Here is a 22,822-nt window from a genome sequence, read left to right on the forward strand (position 1 = left end):
GTTTAGAGCATGCTGAGATAACATGTGTAGAATCACCACAGTAGTAACACAAGCCATTCTGGCGTCTATGAATTTTCCGCTCATTTCTAGTCAGGATTCTATCACATTGCATTAAATCAGGTGCCTGTTCAGACAACACCATGAGGGAATTTGCGGTTTTGCGCTCCCGCAACCGCCGGTCGATTTGAATAGCCAGGGCCATAGAATCATTCAGACCTGTGGGAATGGGAAAACCCACCATCACATTCTTAATGGCTTCAGAAAGGCCATTTCTAAAATTTGCAGCCAATGCACACTCGTTCCACTGGGTCAGCACAGACCATTTCCGAAATTTTTGGCAATACACTTCAGCCTCGTCCTGGCCCTGAGACATCGCCAGCAAGGCTTTTTCTGCCTGAATCTCAAGATTGGGTTCCTCATAAAGCAAACCGAGCGCCAGAAAAAACGCATCAATGTCAGCCAATGCCGGATCTCCTGGCGCCAGCGAGAAGGCCCAATCCTGAGGGTCGCCCCGTAAAAAAGAAATAACAATTTTTACTTGCTGAGCGGAGTCTCCAGATGAACAGGGTCTCAGGGACAAAAACAATTTACAATTATTCCTGAAATTTCTAAATTTAAATCGGTCTCCGGAAAACGGTTCAGGAATCGGTATCTTAGGTTCTGACATAGGATTTCTGATAACATAATCTTGTATGCCCTGCACACGAGCAGCAAGCTGGTCCACACTTGTAATCAAGGTCTGGACATTCATGTCTGCAGCAAACACAAGCCACTCATAGGTAAAGGGGAAAAGAAAAAAAAATGAGAGAGAGAAAAAAAAACTCAGAACTTTCTTTCTTATAATCCCGCTTTTGCAATGCATTTAACATTTAATACTGGCCTGGCAAACTGTTATGACCCCAATGGCGAGGGTCTCAGAGGAACAAGTAAGTCTGCGAAGTACAAAAATCCAGCTCATAGGGCAGTGGTAACTGGGTTGACCATATATCTACTCCTAACGCCAACACTAGAAGTAGCCGGGGAACATGCCTACGTTGGTCGCTAGATGTCTCGCGCCAGCCGGAGGACTAACTACCCCTAGAAGAGGAAAACAAAGACCTCTCTTGCCTCCAGAGAATAGACCCCAAAAGTAGGATACAAGCCCCCCACAAATAATAACGGTGAGGTAAGAGGAAATGACAAACACAGAGATGAACTAGGTTTAGCAAAGAGAGGCCCACTTACTAATAGCAGAATGTAGTAAGATAACTTATATGGTCGACAAAAACCCTAACAAAAATCCACACTGGAGATTCAAGAACCCCCGAACCGTCTAACGGCCCGGGGGGAGAACTCCAGCCTCCCTAGAGCTTCCAGCAAGGTTAGGATACAGATTATGAACAAGCTGGACAAAAATGCAAACAAAAACAAATAGCAAAAAGCAAGAAAGCAGACTTAGCTTAATTTAGCAGGAACCAGGATCAGTAGACAAGAGCACAACAGATTAGCTCTGATTACAACGTTGCCAGGCATTGAACTGAAGGTCCAGGGAGCTTATATAGCAACACCCCTGACCTAACGACCTAGGTGAGCATACAAGGGATGGCAGACATTCCCAGAGTCAAATCACTAGTAACCACTAGAGGGAGCCAAAAAGATAAATTCACAACAGCCCGCCTGTGAAACAAAATATACCGCCTGTGTATCTCTATTTTCACTACATTTAATCCAGTTGATAGTTTTGGGCCTAGTTTTGGGCCTAGTAGCATTGTCTGCATGTCAGCAGAGTAGCCTGCCTGTGAAACAAACTATACTGACTGTGTATCTCTATTTTCACTGCATCTAATCCAGTTGATAGTTTGGGGCCTAGCAGCATTGTCTGCACGTCACCAGAGTAGCCCGCCTGTGAAGTTAGCTACACCACCTGTGTATCTCAATTTTTACAGCATCTAACCCAGTAAATCATTTTGGAGTTTTGGGCTTAGTAGCAGCGTCTGCACGTCAGCAGAGTAGCCGCCTGTGAAACAAACTATACCACCTGTGTATCTCTATTTTCACTGCATCCAATCCAGTTGATTGTTTTGGGCCTAGTAGCATTGTCTGCACGTCAGCAGAGTAGCCCGCCTGTGAAACAAACTATACCGCCTGTGTATCTCTGTTTTCACTGCATCTAATTCAGTTGATAGTTTTGGGCCTAGTAGCATTGTCTGCACGTCAGCAGAGTAGCCCGCCTGTGAAGCTAGCTACACCGCCTGTGTATCTTAATTTTTACGGCATCTAAACCAGTAAATCGTTTCGGGGTTTTTGGCTTAGTAGCATTTTCTGCACGTCAGCAGAGTAGCGCGCCTGTGAAACAAACTATACCGCCTGTGTATCTCTATTTTCACTGCATCTAATCCAGTTGATAGTTTTGGGCCTAGTTTTGGGCCTAGTAGCATTGTCTGCACGTCAGCAGAGTAGCCTGCCTGTGAAACAAACTATACTGACTGTGTATCTCTATTTTCACTGCATCTAATCCAGTTGATAGTTTTGGGCCTAGTAGCATTGTCTGCACGTCACCAGAGTAGCCCGCCTGTGAAGTTAGCTACACCACCTGTGTATCTCAATTGTTACAGCATCTAACCCAGTAAATCGTTTTGGAGTTTTGGGCTTAGTAGCAGTGTCTTCACGTCAGCAGAGTAGCCGCCTGTGAAACAAACTATACCGCCTGTGTATCTCTATTTTCACTGCATCCAATCCAGTTGATAGTTTTGGGCCTAGTAGCATTGTATGCACGTCAGCAGAGTAGCCCGCCTCTGAAACAAACTATACCGCCTGTGTATCTCTTTTTTCACTGCATCTAATCCAGTTGATAGTTTTGGGCCTAGTAGCATTGTCTGCACGTCAGCAGAGTAGCCCGCCTGTGAAGCTAGCTACACCGCCTGTGTATCTTAATTTTTACGGCATCTAAACCAGTAAATCGTTTTGGGGTTTTGGGCTTAGTAGCATTTTCTGCACGTCAGCAGAGTAGCGCGCCTGTGAAACAAACTATACCGCCTGTGTATCTCTATTTTCACTGCATCTAATCCAGTTGATAGTTTTGGGCCTAGAAGCACTGTCTGCACGTCAGCAGAGTAGCCCGCCTGTGAAACAAACTATACCGCCTGTGTATCTCTATTTTCACTGCATCTAATCCAGTTGATAGTTTTGGGCCTAGAAGCACTGTCTGCACGTCAGCAGAGTAGCCCGCCTGTGAAACAAACTATACCGCCTGTGTATCTCTATTTTCACTGCATCTAATCCAGTTGATAGTTTTGGGCCTAGAAGCACTGTCTGCACGTCAGCAGAGTAGCCCGCCTGTGAAACAAACTATACCGCCTGTGTATCTCTATTTTCACTGCATCTAATCCAGATGATAGTTTTGGGCCTAGTAGCATTGTATTCACGTCAGCAGAGTAGCCCGCCTGTGAAACAAATTATACCGTCTGTGTATCTCTATTTTCACTGCATCTAATCCAGTTGATAGTTTTGGGGTTTTGGGCTTAGTAGCAGTGTCTGCACGTCAGCAGAGTAGCCCGCCTGTGAAACAAAATATACCGGCTGTGTATCTCTATTTTCACTGCATCTAATCCAGTTGATAGTTTGGGGCCCAGTTTTGGGCCTAGTAGCATTGTCTGCACGTCACCAGAGTAGCACGCCTGTGAAGCTAGTTACACCACCTGTGTATCTCAATTTTCACAGCATCTAACCCAGTAAATCGTTTTGGGGTTTTGGGCTTAGTAGCAGTGTCTGTATGTCACCAGAGTAGCCCACCTGTGAAACAAACTATACCGCCTGTGTATCTCTATTTTCACTGCATCTAATCCAGTTGATAGTTTTGGGCCTAGTAACATTGTCTGCACGTCAGCAGAGTAGCCCGCCTGTGAAACAAACTATACCGCCTGTGTATCTCTATTTTCACTGCATCTAATCCAGTTGATAGTTTTTGGGCCTAGTAGCATTGTCTGCACGTCAGCAGAGTAGCCCACCTGTGAAACAAACTATACGGCCTGTGTATCACTATTTTCACTGCATCTAATCCAGTTGATAGTTTTGGGCCTAGTAGCATTGTCTGCACGTCAGCAGAGTAGCCCGCCTCTGAAACAAACTATACCGCCTGTGTATCTCTATTTTCACTGCATCTAATCCAATTGATCGTTTTGGGCCTGGTAGCATTGTCTGCATGTCAGCAGAGTAGCCCGCCTGTGAAACAAACTATACCGTCTGTGTATCTCTATTTTCACTGCATCTAATCCAGTTGATAGTTTTGGGCCTAGTAGCATTGTCTGCACGTCAGCACAGTAGCCCGCCTGTGAAGCTAGCTACACCGCCTGTGTATCTTAATTTTTACGGCATCTAACCCAGTAAATCGTTTTGGGGTTTTGGGCTTAGTAGCATTTTCTGCACGTCAGCAGAGTAGCCCGCCTGTGAAACAAACTATACCACCTGTGTATCTCTATTTTCACTGCATCTAATCCAGTTGATAGTTTTGGGCCTAGAAGCATTGTCTGCACGTCAGCAGAGTAGCCCGCCTGTGAAACAAACTATACCGCCTTTGTATCTCTATTTTCACTGCATCTAATCCAGTTGATAGTTTTGGCCTAGTAGCAGTGTCTGCACGTCAGCAGAGAAGCCCGCCTGTGAAACAAGCTATACCGCCTGTGTATCTCTATTTTCACTGCATCTAATCCAGTTGATAGTTTTGGGCCTAGTAGCATTGTCTGCACGTCAGCAGAGTAGCCCGCCTGTGAAAAAACTATACCGCCTGTGTATCTCTATTTTCACTGCATCTAATCCAGTTGATAGTTTTGGGCCTAGAAGCATTGTCTGCACGTCATCACAGTAGGCCGCCTGTGAAGCTAGCTACACCGCCTGTGTATCTAAATTTTTGCGGCATCTAACCCAGTAAATCGTTTTGGGGTTTTGGGCTTAGTAGCAGTGTCTGAACGTCAGCAGAGTAGCCCGCCTGTGAAACAAACTATACCACCTGTGTATCTCTATTTTCACTGCATCTAATCCAGTTGATAGTTTTGGGCCTAGTAGCATTGTCTTCACGTCAGCAGAGTAGCCCGCCTGTGAAACAAATTATACCGCCTGTGTATCTCTATTTTCACTGCATCTAATCCAGTTGATAGTTTTGGGGTTTTGGGCTTAGTAGCAGTGTCTGCACATCAGCAGAGTAGCCCGCCTGTGAAACAAAATACACCGCCTGTGTATCTCTATTTTCACTGCATCTAATCCTGTTGATAGTTTTGGGCCTAGTTTTGGGCCTAGTAGCATTGTCTGCACGTCAGCAGAGTAGCCTGCCTGTGAAACAAACTATACCGACTGTGTATCTCTATTTTCACTGCATCTAATCCAGTTGATAGTTTTGGGCCTAGTAACATTGTCTGCACGTCAGCAGAGTAGCCCGCCTGTGAAACAAACTATACCACCTGTGTATCTCTATTTTCACTGCATATAATCCAGTTGATAGTTTTGGGCCTAGAAGCATTGTCTGCACGTCAGCAGAGTAGCCCGCCTGTGAAACAAACTATACCACCTGTGTATCTCTATTTTCACTGCATCTAATCCAGTTGATAGTTTTGGCCTAGTAGCAGTGTCTGCACGTCAGCAGAGTTTCCCGCCTGTGAAACAAACTATACCGCCTGTGTATCTCTATTTTCACTGCATCTAATCCAGTTGATAGTTTTGGGCCTAGTAGCATTGTCTGCACGTCATCACAGTAGCCCGCCTGTGAAGCTAGCTACACCGCCTGTGTATCTCAATTTTTACGGCATCTAACCCAGTAAATCGTTTTGGGGTATTGGGCTTAGTAGCAGTGTCTGAACGTCAGCAGAGGAACCCGCCTGTGAAACAAACTATACCGCCTGTGTATCTCTATTTTCACTGCATCTAATCCAGTTGATAGTTTTGGGCCTAGTAGCATTGTCTGCACGTCAGCAGAGTAGCCCGCCTGTGAAACAAACTATACCGCCTGTGTATCTCTATTTTCACTGCATCTAATCCAGTTGATAGTTTTGGGCCTAGTAGCATTGTCTGCATGTCAGCAGAGTAGCCTGCCTGTGAAACAAACTATACCGCCTGTGTATCTCTATTTTCACTGCATCTAATCCAGTTGATAGTTTTGGGCCTAGTAGCATTGTCTGCACGTCAGCACAGTAGCCCGCCTGTGAAGCTAGCTACACCACCTGTGTATCTCAATTTTTACGGCATCTAACCCAGTAAATCGTTTTGGGGTTTTGGGCTTAGTAGCAGTGTCTGATCGTCAGCAGAGTAGCCCGCCTGTGAAACAAACTATACTGCCTGTGTATCTCTATTTTCACTGCATCTAATCCAGTTGATAGTTTTGGGCCTAGTAGAATTGTCTGCACGTCAGCAGAGTAGCCCGCCTGTGAAACAAACTATACCGCCTGTGTATCTCTATTTTCCCTGCATCTAATCCAGTTGATAGTTTTGGGCCGAGTAGCATTGTCTGCACGTCAGCAGAGTAGCCCGCCTGTGAAAAAAACTATACCGCCTGTGTATCTCTATTTTCACTGCATCTAATCCAGTTGATAGTTTTGGGCCTAGTAGCATTGTCTGCACGTCATCACAGTAGCCCGCCTGTGAAGCTAGCTACACCGCCTGTGTATCTCAATTTTTACGGCATCTAACCCAGTAAATTGTTTTGCGGTTTTGGGCTTAGTAGCAGTGTCTGAACGTCAGCAGAGTAGCCCGCCTGTGAAACAAACTATACCGCCTGTGTATCTCTATTTTCACTGCATTTAATCCAGTTGATAGTTTTGGGCCTAGTAGCATTGTCTGCACGTCAGCAGAGTAGCCCGCCTGTGAAAAAAACTATACCGCCTGTGTATCTCTATTTTCACTGCATCTAATCCAGTTGATAGTTTTGGGCCTAGTAGCATTGTCTGCACGTCATCACAGTAGCCCGCCTGTGAAGCTAGCTACACCGCCTGTGTATCTCAATTTTTACGGCATCTAACCCAGTAAATCATTTTGGGGTATTGGGCTTAGTAGCAGTGTCTGAACGTCAGCAGAGTAGCCCGCCTGTGAAACAAACTATACCGCCTGTGTATCTCTATTTTCACTGCATCTAATCCAGTTGATAGTTTTCGGCCTAGTAGCATTGTCTGCACGTCAGCAGAGTAGCCCGCCTGTGAAACAACTATACCGCCTGTGTATCTCTATTTTCACTGCATCTAATCCAGTTGATAGTTTTGGGCCTAGTAGCATTGTCTGCATGTCAGCAGAGTAGCCCGCCTGTGAAACAAACTATACCGCCTGTGTATCTCTATTTTCACTGCATCTAATCCAGTTGATAGTTTTGGGCCTAGTAGCATTGTCTGCACGTCAGCACAGTAGCCCGCCTGTGAAGCTAGCTACACCACCTGTGTATCTCAATTTTTACGGCATCTAACCCAGTAAATCGTTTTGGGGTTTTGGGCTTAGTAGCAGTGTCTGATCGTCAGCAGAGTAGCCCGCCTGTGAAACAAACTATACTGCCTGTGTATCTCTATTTTCACTGCATCTAATCCAGTTGATAGTTTTGGGCCTAGTAGCATTGTCTGCACGTCAGCAGAGTAGCCCGCCTATGAAACAAACGATACCGCCTGTGTATCTCTATTTTCACTGCATCTAATCCAGTTGATAGTTTTGGGCCTAGTAGCATTGTCTGCACATCAGCAGAGTAGCCCGCCTGTGAAAAAAACTATACCGCCTGTGTATCTCTATTTTCACTGCATCTAATCCAGTTGAAAGTTTTGGGCCTAGTAGCATTGTCTGCACGTCATCACAGTAGTCCGCCTGTGAAGCTAGCTACACCGCCTGTGTATCTCAATTTTTACAGCATCTAACCCAGTAAATTGTTTTGCGGTTTTGGGCTTAGTAGCAGTGTCTGAACGTCAGCAGAGTAGCCCGCCTGTGAAACAAACTATACCACCTGTGTATCTCTATTTTCACTGCATCTAATCCAGTTGATAGTTTTGGGCCTAGTAGCATTGTCTGCACGTCATCACAGTAGCCCGCCTGTGAAGCTAGCTACACCGCCTGTGTATCTCAATTTTTATGGCATCTAACCCAGTAAATCGTTTTGTGGTATTGGGCTTAGTAGCAGTGTCTGAACGTCAGCAGAGTAGCCCGCCTGTGAAACAAACTATACCGCCTGTGTATCTCTATTTTCACTGCATCTAATCCAGTTGATAGTTTTGGGCCTAGGAGCATTGTCTGCACGTCAGCAGAGTAGCCCGCCTGTGAAAGAAACTATACCGCCTGTGTTTCTCTATTTTCACTGCATCTAATCCAGTTGATAGTTTGGGGCCTAGTAGCATTGTCTGCATGTCAGCAGAGTAGCCCGCCTGTGAAACAAACTATACCGCCTGTGTATCTCTATTTTCACTGCATCTAATCCAGTTGATAGTTTTGGGCCTAGTAGCATTGTCTGCACGTCAGCACAGTAGCCCGCCTGTGAAGCTAGCTACACCACCTGTGTATCTCAATTTTTACGGCATCTAACCCAGTAAATCGTTTTGGGGTTTTGGGCTTAGTAGCAGTGTCTGATCGTCAGCAGAGTAGCCCGCCTGTGAAACAAACTATACTGCCTGTGTATCTCTATTTTCACTGCATCTAATCCAGTTGATAGTTTTGGGCCTAGTAGCATTGTCTGCACGTCAGCAGAGTAGCCCGCCTGTGAAACAAACTATACCGCCTGTGCATCTCTATTTTCACTGCATCTAATCCAGTTGATAGTTATGGGCCCAGTAGCATTGTCTGCACGTCAGCAGAGTAGCCCGCCTGTGAAACAAACTATACCGCCTGTGTATCTCTATTTTCACTGCATCTAATCCAGTTGATAGTTTTGGGCCTAGTAGCATTGTCTGCACGTCATCACAGTAGCCCGCCTGTGAAGCTAGCTACACCGCCTGTGTATCTCAATTTTTACGGCATCTAACCCAGTAAATCATTTTGGGGTATTGGGCTTAGTAGCAGTGTCTGAACGTCAGCAGAGTATCCCGCCTGTGAAACAAACTATACCGCCTGTGTATCTCTATTTTCACTGCATCTAATCCAGTTGATAGTTTTCGGCCTAGTAGCATTGTCTGCACGTCAGCAGAGTAGCCCGCCTGTGAAACAAACTATACCGCCTGTGTATCTCTATTTTCACTGCATCTAATCCAGTTGATAGTTTTGGGCCTAGTAGCATTGTCTGCATGTCAGCAGAGTAGCCCGCCTGTGAAACAAACTATACCGCCTGTGTATCTCTATTTTCACTGCATCTAATCCAGTTGATAGTTTTGGGCCTAGTAGCATTGTCTGCACGTCAGCACAGTAGCCCGCCTGTGAAGCTAGCTACACCACCTGTGTATCTCAATTTTTACGGCATCTAACCCAGTAAATCGTTTTGGGGTTTTGGGCTTAGTAGCAGTGTCTGATCGTCAGCAGAGTAGCCCGCCTGTGAAACAAACTATACTGCCTGTGTATCTCTATTTTCACTGCATCTAATCCAGTTGATAGTTTTGGGCCTAGTAGCATTGTCTGCACGTCAGCAGAGTAGCCCGCCTGTGAAACAAACTATACCGCCTGTGTATCTCTATTTTCACTGCATCTAATCCAGTTGATAGTTTTGGGCCTAGTAGCATTGTCTGCACATCAGCAGAGTAGCCCGCCTGTGAAAAAAACTATACCGCCTGTGTATCTCTATTTTCACTGCATCTAATCCAGTTGAAAGTTTTGGGCCTAGTAGCATTGTCTGCACGTCATCACAGTAGTCCGCCTGTGAAGCTAGCTACACCGCCTGTGTATCTCAATTTTTACGGCAACTAACCCAGTAAATTGTTTTGCGGTTTTGGGCTTAGTAGCAGTGTCTGAACGTCAGCAGAGTAGCCCGCCTGTGAAACAAACTATACCGCCTGTGTATCTCTATTTTCACTGCATCTAATCCAGTTGATAGTTTTGGGCCTAGTAGCATTGTCTGCACGTCATCACAGTAGCCCGCCTGTGAAGCTAGCTACACCGCCTGTGTATCTCAATTTTTATGGCATCTAACCCAGTAAATCGTTTTGTGGTATTGGGCTTAGTAGCAGTGTCTGAACGTCAGCAGAGTAGCCCGCCTGTGAAACAAACTATACCGCCTGTGTATCTCTATTTTCACTGCATCTAATCCAGTTGATAGTTTTGGGCCTAGTAGCATTGTCTGCACGTCAGCAGAGTAGCCCGCCTGTGAAACAAACTATACCGCCTGTGTATCTCTATTTTCACTGCATCTAATCCAGTTGATAGTTTGGGGCCTAGTAGCATTGTCTGCATGTCAGCAGAGTAGCCCGCCTGTGAAACAAACTATACCGCCTGTGTATCTCTATTTTCACTGCATCTAATCCAGTTGATAGTTTTGGACCTAGTAGCATTGTCTGCACGTCAGCACAGTAGCCCGCCTGTGAAGCTAGCTACACCACCTGTGTATCTCAATTTTTACGGCATCTAACCCAGTAAATCGTTTTGGGGTTTTGGGCTTAGTAGCAGTGTCTGATCGTCAGCAGAGTAGCCCGCCTGTGAAACAAATTATACTGCCTGTGTATCTCTATTTTCACTGCATCTAATCCAGTTGATAGTTTTGGGCCTAGTAGCATTGTCTGCACGTCAGCAGAGTAGCCCGCCTGTGAAAGAAACTATACCGCCTGTGCATCTCTATTTTCACTGCATCTAATCCAGTTGATAGTTATGGGCCCAGTAGCATTGTCTGCACGTCAGCAGAGTAGCCCGCCTGTGAAACAAACTATACCGCCTGTGTATCTCTATTTTCACTGCATCTAATCCAGTTGATAGTTTTGGGCCTAGTAGCATTGTCTGCACGTCAGCAGAGTAGCCCGCCTGTGAAACAAACTATACCGCCTGTGTATCTCTATTTTCACTGCATCTAATCCAGTTGATAGTTATGGGCCTAGTAGCATTGTCTGCATGTCAGCAGAGTAGCCCGCCTGTGAAACAAGCTATACCACCTGTGTATCTCTATTTTCACTGCATCTAATCCAGTTGATAGTTTTGGGCCTAGTAGCATTGTCTGCACGTCAGCACAGTAGCCCGCCTGTGAAGCTAGCTACACCACCTGTGTATCTCAATTTTTACGGCATCTAACCTAGTAAATCGTTTTGGGGTTTTGGGCTTAGTAGCAGTGTCTGATCATCAGCAGAGTAGCCCGCCTGTGAAACAAGCTATACTGCCTGTGTATCTCTATTTTCACTGCATCTAATCCAGTTGATAGTTTTGGGCCTAGTAGCATTGTCTGCACGTCAGCAGAGTAGCCCGCCTGTTTAACAAACTATACCGCTTGTGTATCTCTATTTTTATTGCATCTAATCCAGTTGATAGTTTTGGGCCTAGTAGCATTGTCTGCACGTCAGCAGAGTAGCCCACCTGTAAAACAAACTATACCGCCTGTGTATCTCAATTTTTACTGCATCTAATCCAGTTAATAGTTTTGGGCCTAGGAGCAGTGTCTGCAAGTCAGCAGAGTAGCCCGTCTGTGAAACAAACTATACCGCCTGTGTATTTCAATTTTTACTGTATCTAATCCAGTTAATAGTTTTGGGCCTAGGAGCAGTGTCTGCACTGTCCGACGAGCCCTGGTGCAATACGTTATGACATATAGCCTGGGCCAACGAGCTCAAGAGGTGGGGCAAATCATGCTGCAGGAGTGGTCTCAGATCAGGGACCTATGCACCCTTCCGCACAGTTTTGAAATAGCAACAAAGATGTTTTGTGCTGACAATGCCATTATCAGCATGACCATTCCGGTGATTTACATGCTGGAGCACACCTTACACAGTGTTCGGAGTCAGGTGGTGGAACAAGAGGAGGAGGAGGAACAGAAGGAGTCGTATGCAGAAGGGATCGTATCTCCAAGGTCAAGAAGGTTGGCAGCACCAAGGCGGCTGGCATTGGAGGCTGGGGGAGAGGGATTACCGAGGGCGCATGGTAGCAGCCAAACTGTTGAGGAAGGTGCAGGAGGCGAGGAAGAAGTGGAGGATGAACTGGCGCTGGGCATGGAAGACTCATCAGATGAGGGAGACCTTGATCAAATTTCTGTTGTGCGAGGTTGGGGGGAGAGGGCAGACGATGGAAGCATGATTCTCACCTCGCCACCACCAAGACAACAAGGACTTGGTCCTCCTGGATGCGCAAGACACATGAGTGCCTTCTTGCTGCACTACCTGCAACATGACGCTTGGATTGTCAGAATCCGAAGTAATGCCGACTACTGGGTTGCCACACTCTTAGATCCCTGGTACAAAAGCAAATTTGGCGAAATAATTCCTGCCATAGAAAGGGATTCACGCATGCAGGAGTATCAGCAGAGATGGTTTTCGACAAAACACCAGTGGTGCACGTAGTGAATCTCTGAGTTCTAACTTGCCAACCGTGGGACTATCGAGTCATCATTCAAACCATAACAGTAACATCGTATCTGGTAGTAACAGCAATTTTTTCCAATCGTTTCAAGATTTTTTTAGACCATCCTTTGCAAGGCCACAGGAGACAAGAAGTCACAGCCAACGCCTAGAGAGGATGGTACAAGAGTATCTCCAAGTTAACATCGATGACATGACTGTGGAACTGGACCCTTGCTCATTTTGGGCTTCCAATCTTGAAAAATGGTCTGAGCTCGCAACTCACGCCTTGGAGATCTTGTCGTGCCCCGCAGCCAGCGTTCTCTCTGAACGTGTGTTCAGCGCTGCTGGTGGTGTGCTGACAGATAAGCGCACGCGGCTGTCCAGTGACAATGTAAACAGACTAACGTTCATCAAGATGAACAAATCCTGGATCTGCAAGGACTTTTCTACCCCTGTGTCATCTTGGGGAGACTAAAAGCTTGATGATTTTTGAAAATCACCTCACCAACCGGTTTAAAAAACTCTGGCGAAATTGATGCCACTTAAGTGGTGTCTGTGGCCGAATTTTTGGAAAAAATTGAGACTCTTTGATTTAGTCTCTTTGCTGAGTTTTACATGATGTTGCCATCGTCAATTCCAGGTGGGTGTGGTCGTCTGCAGAGTTGTTTACTATGGCCTGGGATTCAGAGGTCTGCTCCAAAGCTTCAGTGTCTGCTAGTCAGCAGAGTAGCCCAGCCACCCACCGCCTGTTTACCTAAGTACTATTTTTAACAGCATCTGGGCCAGGAAATCCTTTGGGGCCTAGTAGAATTTGGTGCTACTCAGCAGCGTACTTCACCCATGAAGCAAGCTACACCTCCTGTTTACCTAACTACTATTTTGTAACGGCATCTAGCCCAGGAAATCCTTTTGGGCCTAGTAGAATTTGGTGCAACTCAGCAGCGTACCCCACCCATGAAGCAAGCTACACCACCTGTTTACCTAACTACTATTTTGTAACGGCATCTAGCCCAGGAAATCCTTTTGGGCCTAGTAGAATTTAGTGCAACTCAGCAGCGTACCCCACCCATGAAGCAAGCTACACCGCCTGTTTACCTAACTACTATTTTGTAATGGCATCTAGCCCAGGAAATCCTTTTGGGCCTAGTAGAATTTAGTGCTACTCAGCAGCGTACCCCACCCATGAAGCAAGCTACACCACCTGTTTACCTAACTACTATTTTGTAACGGCATCTAGCCCAGGAAATCCTTTTGAGCCTAGTAGAATTTGGTGCAACTCAGCAGCGTACCCCACCCATGAAGCAAGCTACACCGCCTGTTTACCTAACTACTATTTTGTAATGGCATCTAGCCCAGGAAATCCTTTTGGGCCTAGTAGAATTTTGTGCAACTCAGCAGCGTACCCCACCCATGAAGCAAGCTACACCGCCTGTTTACCTAACTACTATTTTGTAACGGCATCTAGCCCAGGAAATCCTTTTGGGCCTAGTAGCAATTTCTGCTACTCAGCAGAGTACCCCACCCATGAAGCAAGCTACACCGCCTTCTTTCTTTCTCAATGTAACCCCTCGGCTCTGGGGTGTCCACTCTCCCTCCTGCTCTCTCCTTCTCACAGGTGGACTACTGCGTGTTTTCACACTGTGCCGAATCTTTTGGGCCTAGGCATAAGAAGTCATCGAGGTAATGGATAATATGTGCCGCCTTACAAACGTCCATGACGACACATTCGAGGAAGCAACTAAACGCCTCAAATAGTGAGCAAGATATGGAGCACCCCATGGGCAAACAGCAATCTATGTAGTATGCTCCTTCACAGAAGCAGCCCAATGGGAGGACACTATTCGGAGGCACAGGTAGTAACCAGAATGCCCCCTCAATGTCTGTTTTGGCCATTAGGGTGCCCCTTCCCAACTTCTTGACCCAGATGATTGCCTCGTCAAAGGAGGTACAGTACATAGTACTGTACTTGGTTCCCCCTCGATGTTGTCGTTTACTGACCTGCCCCTTGGATATGACAAATGGTGGATTAGTCTGAATGTATTGGGTTCATTTTTTGGCACAACTCCCAACAGGGGTACCACTACGTCTTCTAAGGATAACCCGCCGCCATTCTACCTAAAGATATTATTTTTTTTTTTTTGTCAAGACGTCTGGGTGTTGGTAGAGTGAGTTTAGATTTTTACTCCAGCCTTTCTTAACTTTAGAAGGGCATGACATGCCTATATCTGTGTCTCCTCCTCCTTTTACTCCTCCACCTCTTTTCTTTTCGCATGACTATGTGTAGTTGTGACTTTTCCATGTGTTTGTTGTGTCTTCTGAGCAGTTTTTCAGCTTTTGGACACCTTTTAAGGTGTTTTCTATGTGTTTTCCATGTGTTTGTGTTTGCCTGCCATTGGTTTCAATGGGGTTCGACGGTGTTCGTCGAACAGTTTGACGAACAGTTCGGCGAACATCTCCCTGTTCGATGAACCGAACCGAACCGAACCCGAACACTAGTAGGGAGGTGGCTCATCTCTAGTCCTTACTAAGATTTAAAGCAGTGAAACCCTAAATCAGATCAGGTGAAGCAATCCCGACACACGTTTTTCCGCTTTCAATGGTAGTCTATGAAACTGATGTTTTTGCCACCTGACTGTGGCTGGGAAAAAAATAATTGACCTGTTGCATGAGGTATCAGGGCTCACCGCACAGCACGCTTACATAATTATATGATAAATACTAGCTTTATTAAATTTAGTGTGAGGGACATCGCTAAAGTCAGTATTCAGTGCAGAGTACTAATTGTGCAATCTGTTGCTGTTCCTCGCTAACATGCCATGCTAAAAAAATTCTATAAAAAAGCTAAATTTATCTTATTGTTATCTTATATTATGAAATATTTGAACTTGAAAATTGTGAAATACAAAATAATAAAAGTATTCATTAGATGAAGGTCAGCGAAAAAAGCAGAACACTCAAACAGATGGTTAATATAAAATGTAATATCTATGTAGGTATGATTCAATGCTTTCAGAAAATACAATGACAGATAATCATGTTTCATGAAGCGATTCAATTCTCCTCTTCTTTTATTGGTTCCTGAAGTGTTGAATAGAAAAATTGACCACTAATCCCTTAGGAAAGTGACAGCATATTCTAAAAGGAGACTTCATCACCAGTCTAATATACTTTATAAGTCATCTCACTGAAATGTGAATGCTCAGTTTATGACTTGATATAACTCTTTTACAGATAGGTGTTCAGAGTTTTTGGGCACTGTATTTCTGAAAATTCCAATACATTCAAAGTAGGGGCTTTGTAAGCTAATACATCATGGTTTCAAAAAAGGTTGAAGCATATAAAATTTCCTTATTCTAAGCAGTGAGCATGCATAAGGCAGAAGTCTTATGGTGGGCCTATTACATTTTACAAAGACTTACTTCTGATGTGTGAAGTGGGCCTTGCAGAGAATTATATTTTCATCATAACAGTGTCCTTGATATGCTTATGGTTGTGGCATTTATACATTTCCTGTCAAGACGGAGACATGGTGATCAATGCTGCAGAACATAAGGGTTAAAGAAATTACATTACTCATTAAAATTATTTACTCTCATCCAGTTAATTAGCAATCAGTAGAGCATTTAGTGGTGTTGCTACAGAAAGCTAAGATAGGATAGTTTATACAGGATATACAAGGTGAAGCAGCTAAGTACCAAATTCAGACACATTCTTTGCTGGTGAAGCCCTAAAATACAAAATATGGGCCCAAATTCAAAATCTCCACCTACCATTTAGGTGGTCCCCATCAATACCCAGAGTTAGTGATTTATTTATACCAGTGTAGCAACTGTGCAAGAATAAAACTGGGCTTGTTGAAAGACTTGCTCCAAGTCTGATGAAAAAATGAAAAAAACTTTATTCAGGCATAACGAGCCATATTAAAAACATGAAAAGCCTTAGGCTACTTTCACACTAGCGTTTTTGGCTGCACGTCGCAATGCGTTGTTTAGGAGAAAAAAACGCATCCTGCAAAGTTTTCTGCAGGATGCGTTTTTTCCCCATAGACTAACATTACCGACGCACTGCGACGTATTGCCACACGTCGCAACCGTCGTGCGACGGTTGCGTAGTATTTTGGCGCACCGCCGCCACAAAAAATGTTACATGTAACTTTTTTTGTGCGTCGAGACCGCCATTTCCGACCGCACATGCGCAGCCAAAACTCCGCCCCCTCCTCCCCGGACCTTACAATGGGGCAGCGGAAGCGTCGTAAGACTGCTTCCGCTGCCCACGTCGGGCATTTTTTTCACAGTATGCGTCGGTACGTCGGGCCGACGCAGCGCGACGGCCCCGTACCGACACTAGTGTGAAAGCAGCCTTAGGCGTTTGGAGTTTTGGAAAAGGGACTCAATTTTGTGCCTACCAAGAAATTTGATTTATTCCAGACTATAAAAGACGTAAACAGATTTACAAGATTATTCACGGTTAAAAGACATTTCTTCACTGACGATATTGATGTACAATCATCATTTAATCAACGTCGTATGACTATTGAGAATTCTGCTGCTTTTTCCTTTCAGGAACAAAACACTATAACAACATTATCGTCTCTGCAGGATCCTAGATGTAATCCGGATGCTATACGTGACATTGATGTTCATGTAATTCCTCAAAATTCATCATATTATCCCTTGCAATCCAGAGTACAATCCCTGGATTTATTTCAGTCATTGGTAGAAAAAGATCTCAAAATTTTGGATCAGCAAACTAACACGTGTGACTATTTCAATAATTTGTCAGCAAATGAATCTCTGGCCATTAAGGAATTGCAAAATAATTCTAACCTTGTAATCAGACAATCGGACAAGGGGGATGTACCGTGATATTAGATATTGATTTGTATATCAGTTTGGTGCACAACATACTTAATGATTCATTCACCTATCTGCCACTTTCATCTGATCCAACTACACCATACAAATCCAAACTTCTGTGTTTGGTGCAGGATGGTATTCGGACTGGTGTTTTAAATTCTAAAATTGGTAAATGGCTAATACCTGATCACCCTATTGTGTCTATTTTTCATGGCCTCCCCATAACCCACAAAAATGTTTTTCCCCCTCCCCTTTGTCCTATTATATCTATCATCGGATCTTTAAACGAAAATTTGGGTTAATGGGTTGATAGTCATTTGTATCCATTGGTTGTCAGAATTTCAGGGTACCTTAAGGATACGTATTCTATTTTGACAGTCTATGGGGGCGAGAAAAATACGGATTAGACACGGACCAGCAGTGTGACTTGCGAGTAATACGCATCAGTGTTCTATAGAAAAGCCGGTAATTCAATTGCCGGCTTTTCATTTCTCCTTCACAAACCCGACATGATATGAGACATGGTTTACATACAGTAAACCATCTCATATCCCTTTTTTTTTGCATATTCCACACTACTAATGTTAGTAGTGTGTATGTGCAAAATTTGGGCACTGTAGCTTGTAAAATAAAGGGTTAAATCGCGGAAAAAATTGGCGTGGGCTCCCTCGCAATTTTCTCCGCCAGAGTGGTAAAGCCAGTGACAGAGGGCAGATATTAATAGAATAGAGAGGGTCCATGGTTATTGGCCCCCCTGGCTAAAAACATCTGCCCCCAACCACCCCAGAAAAGGCACATCTGGAAGATGCGCCTATTCTGGCACTTGGCCACTCTCTTCCCACTCCCGTGTAGCGGTGGGATATGGGGTAATGAAGGGTTAATGTCACCTTGCTATTGTAAGGTGACATTAAGCTAGATTATTAATGGAGAGGCGTCAATTATGACACCTATCCATTATTAATCCAATAGTATGAAATGGTTAATAAAACACACACACATTATTTACAAGTTTTTTAATGAAATAAAGACACAGGTTGTTGTAATATTTTATTATACTGGTAATCCACCTGATGACCCTCGTTCTGTAAGAAAGGAAAAATAAAAAAACAACAATATCTCATACCTTCCGACGCTCAGGTCAAGTCCCACGAAGTAAATCCATCTGAAGGGCTAAATCATTTTACAGCTAGGAGCTGTGCTAAAGCAGTGCTTGTGGCTGTAAAACCCTCGGGAATTAATGGATTGCAAGGGAATGACCTGTAGTTACCTTGAGTTGCGGTGAGGCACCCTCTGCTGGATGTCCTCATATGAACTCGAGCGTGGGAACTTTTACCAGGCTCCAGTTCATTTTTAGTTGACAGGCAGATGCACTTATCTGTTATAATTCCACCAGTGGCACTAAAAACCCGCTCTGACAGAACACTAGCAGCAGGGCAGGCCAGGACCTCCAAGGTGTAGAGAGCCAGTTCATGCCACGTGTCCAGCTGGGATACCCAATAATTAAAAGGCACAGAGGAATCACGGAGGACGTTTGTACGATCTGCAAGGTACTCCCTCACCATCTTCCCAAACATTGCACTTCTTGTGACAGCACCCCTTGCCTCTGTGCTGCCACGATGGGAGGGTCTGAGAAAACTGTCCCAGAACTTGGCCATTGTTCCCCTGCCTGAGCTGGATGGTACTTCTGTCTGTCTCGCTTGGAGTCCTTGGTTGTACAACAAACTCTGACGTCTGCTGCCACCGTTTTCACATGGGAATTTTCTAACTAATTCCACTACAAGGGTCCTGTGGTACTGCAACATTTTTGTAAACCTCTCTGCCTCAGGCAGAAGAGATTGAAAGTTCTCCTTGTAGCATGGGTCTAGAAGTGTCACCAACCAGTAATGAGTGTCACCCAAAATTTTGATAATCCGAGGGTCACGTGAAATGCAGGGCAAAATAAAGTCAGCCATGCGTGCCAGACTGCTAACAGGCAAGACTTCCATGTCCTCACCAACAGGACGACTGACCATGCTGTCCTCCTCCTCCTCATCCTCCTCCTCCCTGTCCTCAGGCCATCCCCGCTGAACAGAAGCGAATACAGATGTGTTTGTAGCACCATATATAGCGCATGAAAGTAGCTCCTGTTCTTCCTCCTCCTCATTGCCTACCAATCCACGTTGAGAAGACATGAGGCTGGGCTGAGTGTAATCCCCTTGTATTTTTCCTTGCTCCATGTCCTCATGCTCCGCCTGCAATGCATCCTCTTTGATTGTGAGCAGAGAGTTTTTCAGAATGCTGAGAATTGGGATGGTAATGCTAATTATGGCATCTTCGCCGCTCTCCATCTTGGTGCAGTCCTCAAAGTTTTGGAGGATGTTACATATGTCTCACATCCATGTCCACTCCTGAGGTCTTATGTGTGGAATGCAGACGTTGATGTTGGTAGTCAACAATGGCCCTCTTCTGCTCACAAATCCTTTCCACCATATGCAGAGTAGAGTTCCAGCGCATGGGGACATCACACAGCAGTAGGTGAGCTGGAAGCTTAAACCGCTACTGTAGCGTGGCAAGGGTGGCTGAAGCTGTAGCTGACTTTCTAAAATGGGCAGACAGATGGCGTACTTTCACTTGCAGATCCGGCAGCTCCGTGTAGCTTTTCAGAAAACTTTGAACCACAAGGTTAAGCACATGGGCCAAGCAAGGTACGTGTGTGAGCTCACCTTGCCTCAGAGCCACCACCAGGTTACGGCCATTGTCACACACAACCATGCCTGGCTGTAGGTTCAGCCGTGTCATCCAAACATATGACTGCTCTTTCAGCGCTGTCCACAACTCTTCTGCATTGTGCGGTTTGTCACCTATGCAGATTAGCTTCAGCACAGCCTGTTGCCGCTTGGCTGAGGCAGTGCTGCAGTGCTTCCAGCTTCTGACTGATGTGTTGATTTCAGACAAGGCGGATGAGGAGGAGGTACAGGAGCTGTAGACTGTGGGGGCAACCATGATTGATGTAGGGCAGCAATCCTCGGCATGGGGAGGATGTGTTCCATCCCAAGGCCCGACTGGGTCCCGGCTTCCACTATGTTAACCCAGTGTGCCATCTTTGAGATGTACCGTCCCTGCCCACAAGTACTTGTCCATGTGTCCATGGTTAGGTGGACTTTCCCAGTAACAGCATTGTTGAGGGCATGGCTAATGATGTGGGACACATGCTGGTGTAATGCCAATACGGCACACCGGGAGAAATAGTGACGACTGGGGACTGAGTACCTTGGGACGGCCGCCGCCATCAGGTTGCGGAAAGCTTCTGTCTTAACAAGCCTAAAAGGCAGCATTTCTAGTGCAACAGAAGAGAGATATTAGAATTGAGGACTGTGGCCTGTGGGGCGTTGGCTGGGTATTTCTGCTTGTGTTCCAAAGACTGGGTTATAGACAACTGAACGCTGTGCTAGGACAAGGATGCTTGCTGATGGTGCTGCTTGACTGTGGGCCACCACAGGTGCAGGGCTACAGGCATCTTCACATGCACGGTGTACTGGGGATTGGCTTCTATGCAAAACAGTAGAAGAAGAAGTGGTGTGACCAGCAGGCAGTGTTCCTGGAGCATTGGGTTCAGCCCAAAAATATGGGTGCTTTGCTTGCATGTGTCTGATCATGCTGGTGGTGGTCAGGCTGGTTGTTTTGCTACCCCTGCTGATGAAGGCATGGCAGGTGCTGCAAATGGCCTGTTTGGGGTTATCGGCAGAGTCTTTAAAAAATAGCCAAACTCGGGAAGATCTCACAGGTGGAATGGCAACTTCACTCATGTTGGTGTTACAGGGAACTGATGCACGCCTTCTGTCTCTGGCCACCACACTGCTTGTTCCTGCCTGTTGGGGGGATATGCGTCCTTCCCCATTTGTGCTTCTGTCCTCGCTATGCATGTCCTCCTGCCAGGTTGGGTCAGTCACTATGTCATCCACCACCTCGCCTTCCACATCCGCACTCAGCTCCTTCTTCTTATTTTCTGGCAATTGTGTCTCATCATCGTCCACCTCTTGTGACACTTTCCCACCATCGCCTTCATGTGACCGGGGCTGGTCAAAGCTTTGGGCAGCTCTACATGCGATCTCATCTTTCCCCACTTCAAGTTGACCAGCAGAGATTTCTGAATCTTGAAATGGAAAACTCAACAGCTCTTCAGAGTGTCCAAGTGTGGGATCAGTTGTCTCAGGGCACTCATGGTGGGAGGAAGGAAGATCAGGGTGAGGAATATCCTAGCCACACTCACGGCTACTCAGACTTGACCGTGTGGAAGACAAGGTGGTGGTGGTGGCTAAGTGACTGGAAGCATTATCCGCTATCCAACCAACAACCATTTCACACTGCTCTGGCTTCAATAGTGGTGTGCTGCGGTCCCCTAGAAACTGGGACAGGAAGGTCGAGCGAGAAGATGTGGATCTTTGTTGTTGCCCACTTTCACCTTGCCCACGGCCTCATCCTCTCGATGCATCATCAGCATCGCGTCCACTTCCCCGTCTCTTGCCCCTTGCCTTGCCCATTTTAAATGGACTACTGCACTATTTCAAATGCTCAACACAAATGTCTTTATTACTAGCGAAATAATATGTGATCAGTATGCCTGCAAATCTACGATTTTTCAAACCCAAAAACCAGGCAGGCCTCAGCCTGACCTAACAGACTGTATTCAATTTTTATTTTTTTTTTAAGTTAATTTATGCGAAATAGCGCTGCATAGGATTTGAGTATCTCACAGCCAAAAAATAAGTACACCGGCCTCCAATGTCAAAACTTGGAGCAGAGATATATGACGGCTGTAACAGATATACCACACTGGCAAATCTGTGGCCTTTCAAATTTTTTTTAGGCTGAATAGCGCTGTATAGAATTTGAGTTTCACACAGCCAAAAAATAAGTACACCGGCCTCCAATGCCAAAACTTGGAGCAGAGATATATGATGGCTGTAACAGAAATACCACACAAGCAAATCTGTGGCCTTTCAAATATTTTTAGACTGAACAACGCTGTATAGAATGTGAGTATCACACAGCTAAAAAATAAATACACCGGCCTCCAATGCCAAAACTTGGAGCAGAGATTTATGATGGCTGTAACAGAAAAAACACACTGGCAAATCTGTGGTCTGTCAATTTTTTTTTTAGGCTGAATAGCGCTGTATAGAATTTGAGTATCACACAGCCAAAAAATAAGTACACCGGCCTCCAATGCCAAAACTTGGAGCAGAGATATATGACGGCTGTAACAGAAATACCACACTGGCAAATCTGTGGCCTTTCAAATTTTTTTTAGGCTGAATAGCGCTGTATAGAATTTGAGTATCACACAGCCAAAAAATAAGTACACCGGCCCCCAATGCCAAAACTTGGAGCAGAGATATATGACGGCTGTAACAGAAATACCACACTGGCAAATCTGTGTCCTTTCAATTTTTTTTAGGCCGAATAGTGCTCTATAGAATTTGAGTATTACACAGCCAAAAAATAAGTACACCGGCCTCCAATGCCAAAACTTGGAGCAGAGATATATGACGGCTGTAACAGAAATACTACACTGGCAAATCTGTGGCCTTTCAATTTTTTTTT

Source organism: Ranitomeya variabilis, chromosome 2, assembly GCF_051348905.1.
Source record: "Ranitomeya variabilis isolate aRanVar5 chromosome 2, aRanVar5.hap1, whole genome shotgun sequence".
Taxonomy (NCBI): Eukaryota; Metazoa; Chordata; class Amphibia; order Anura; family Dendrobatidae; genus Ranitomeya; species Ranitomeya variabilis.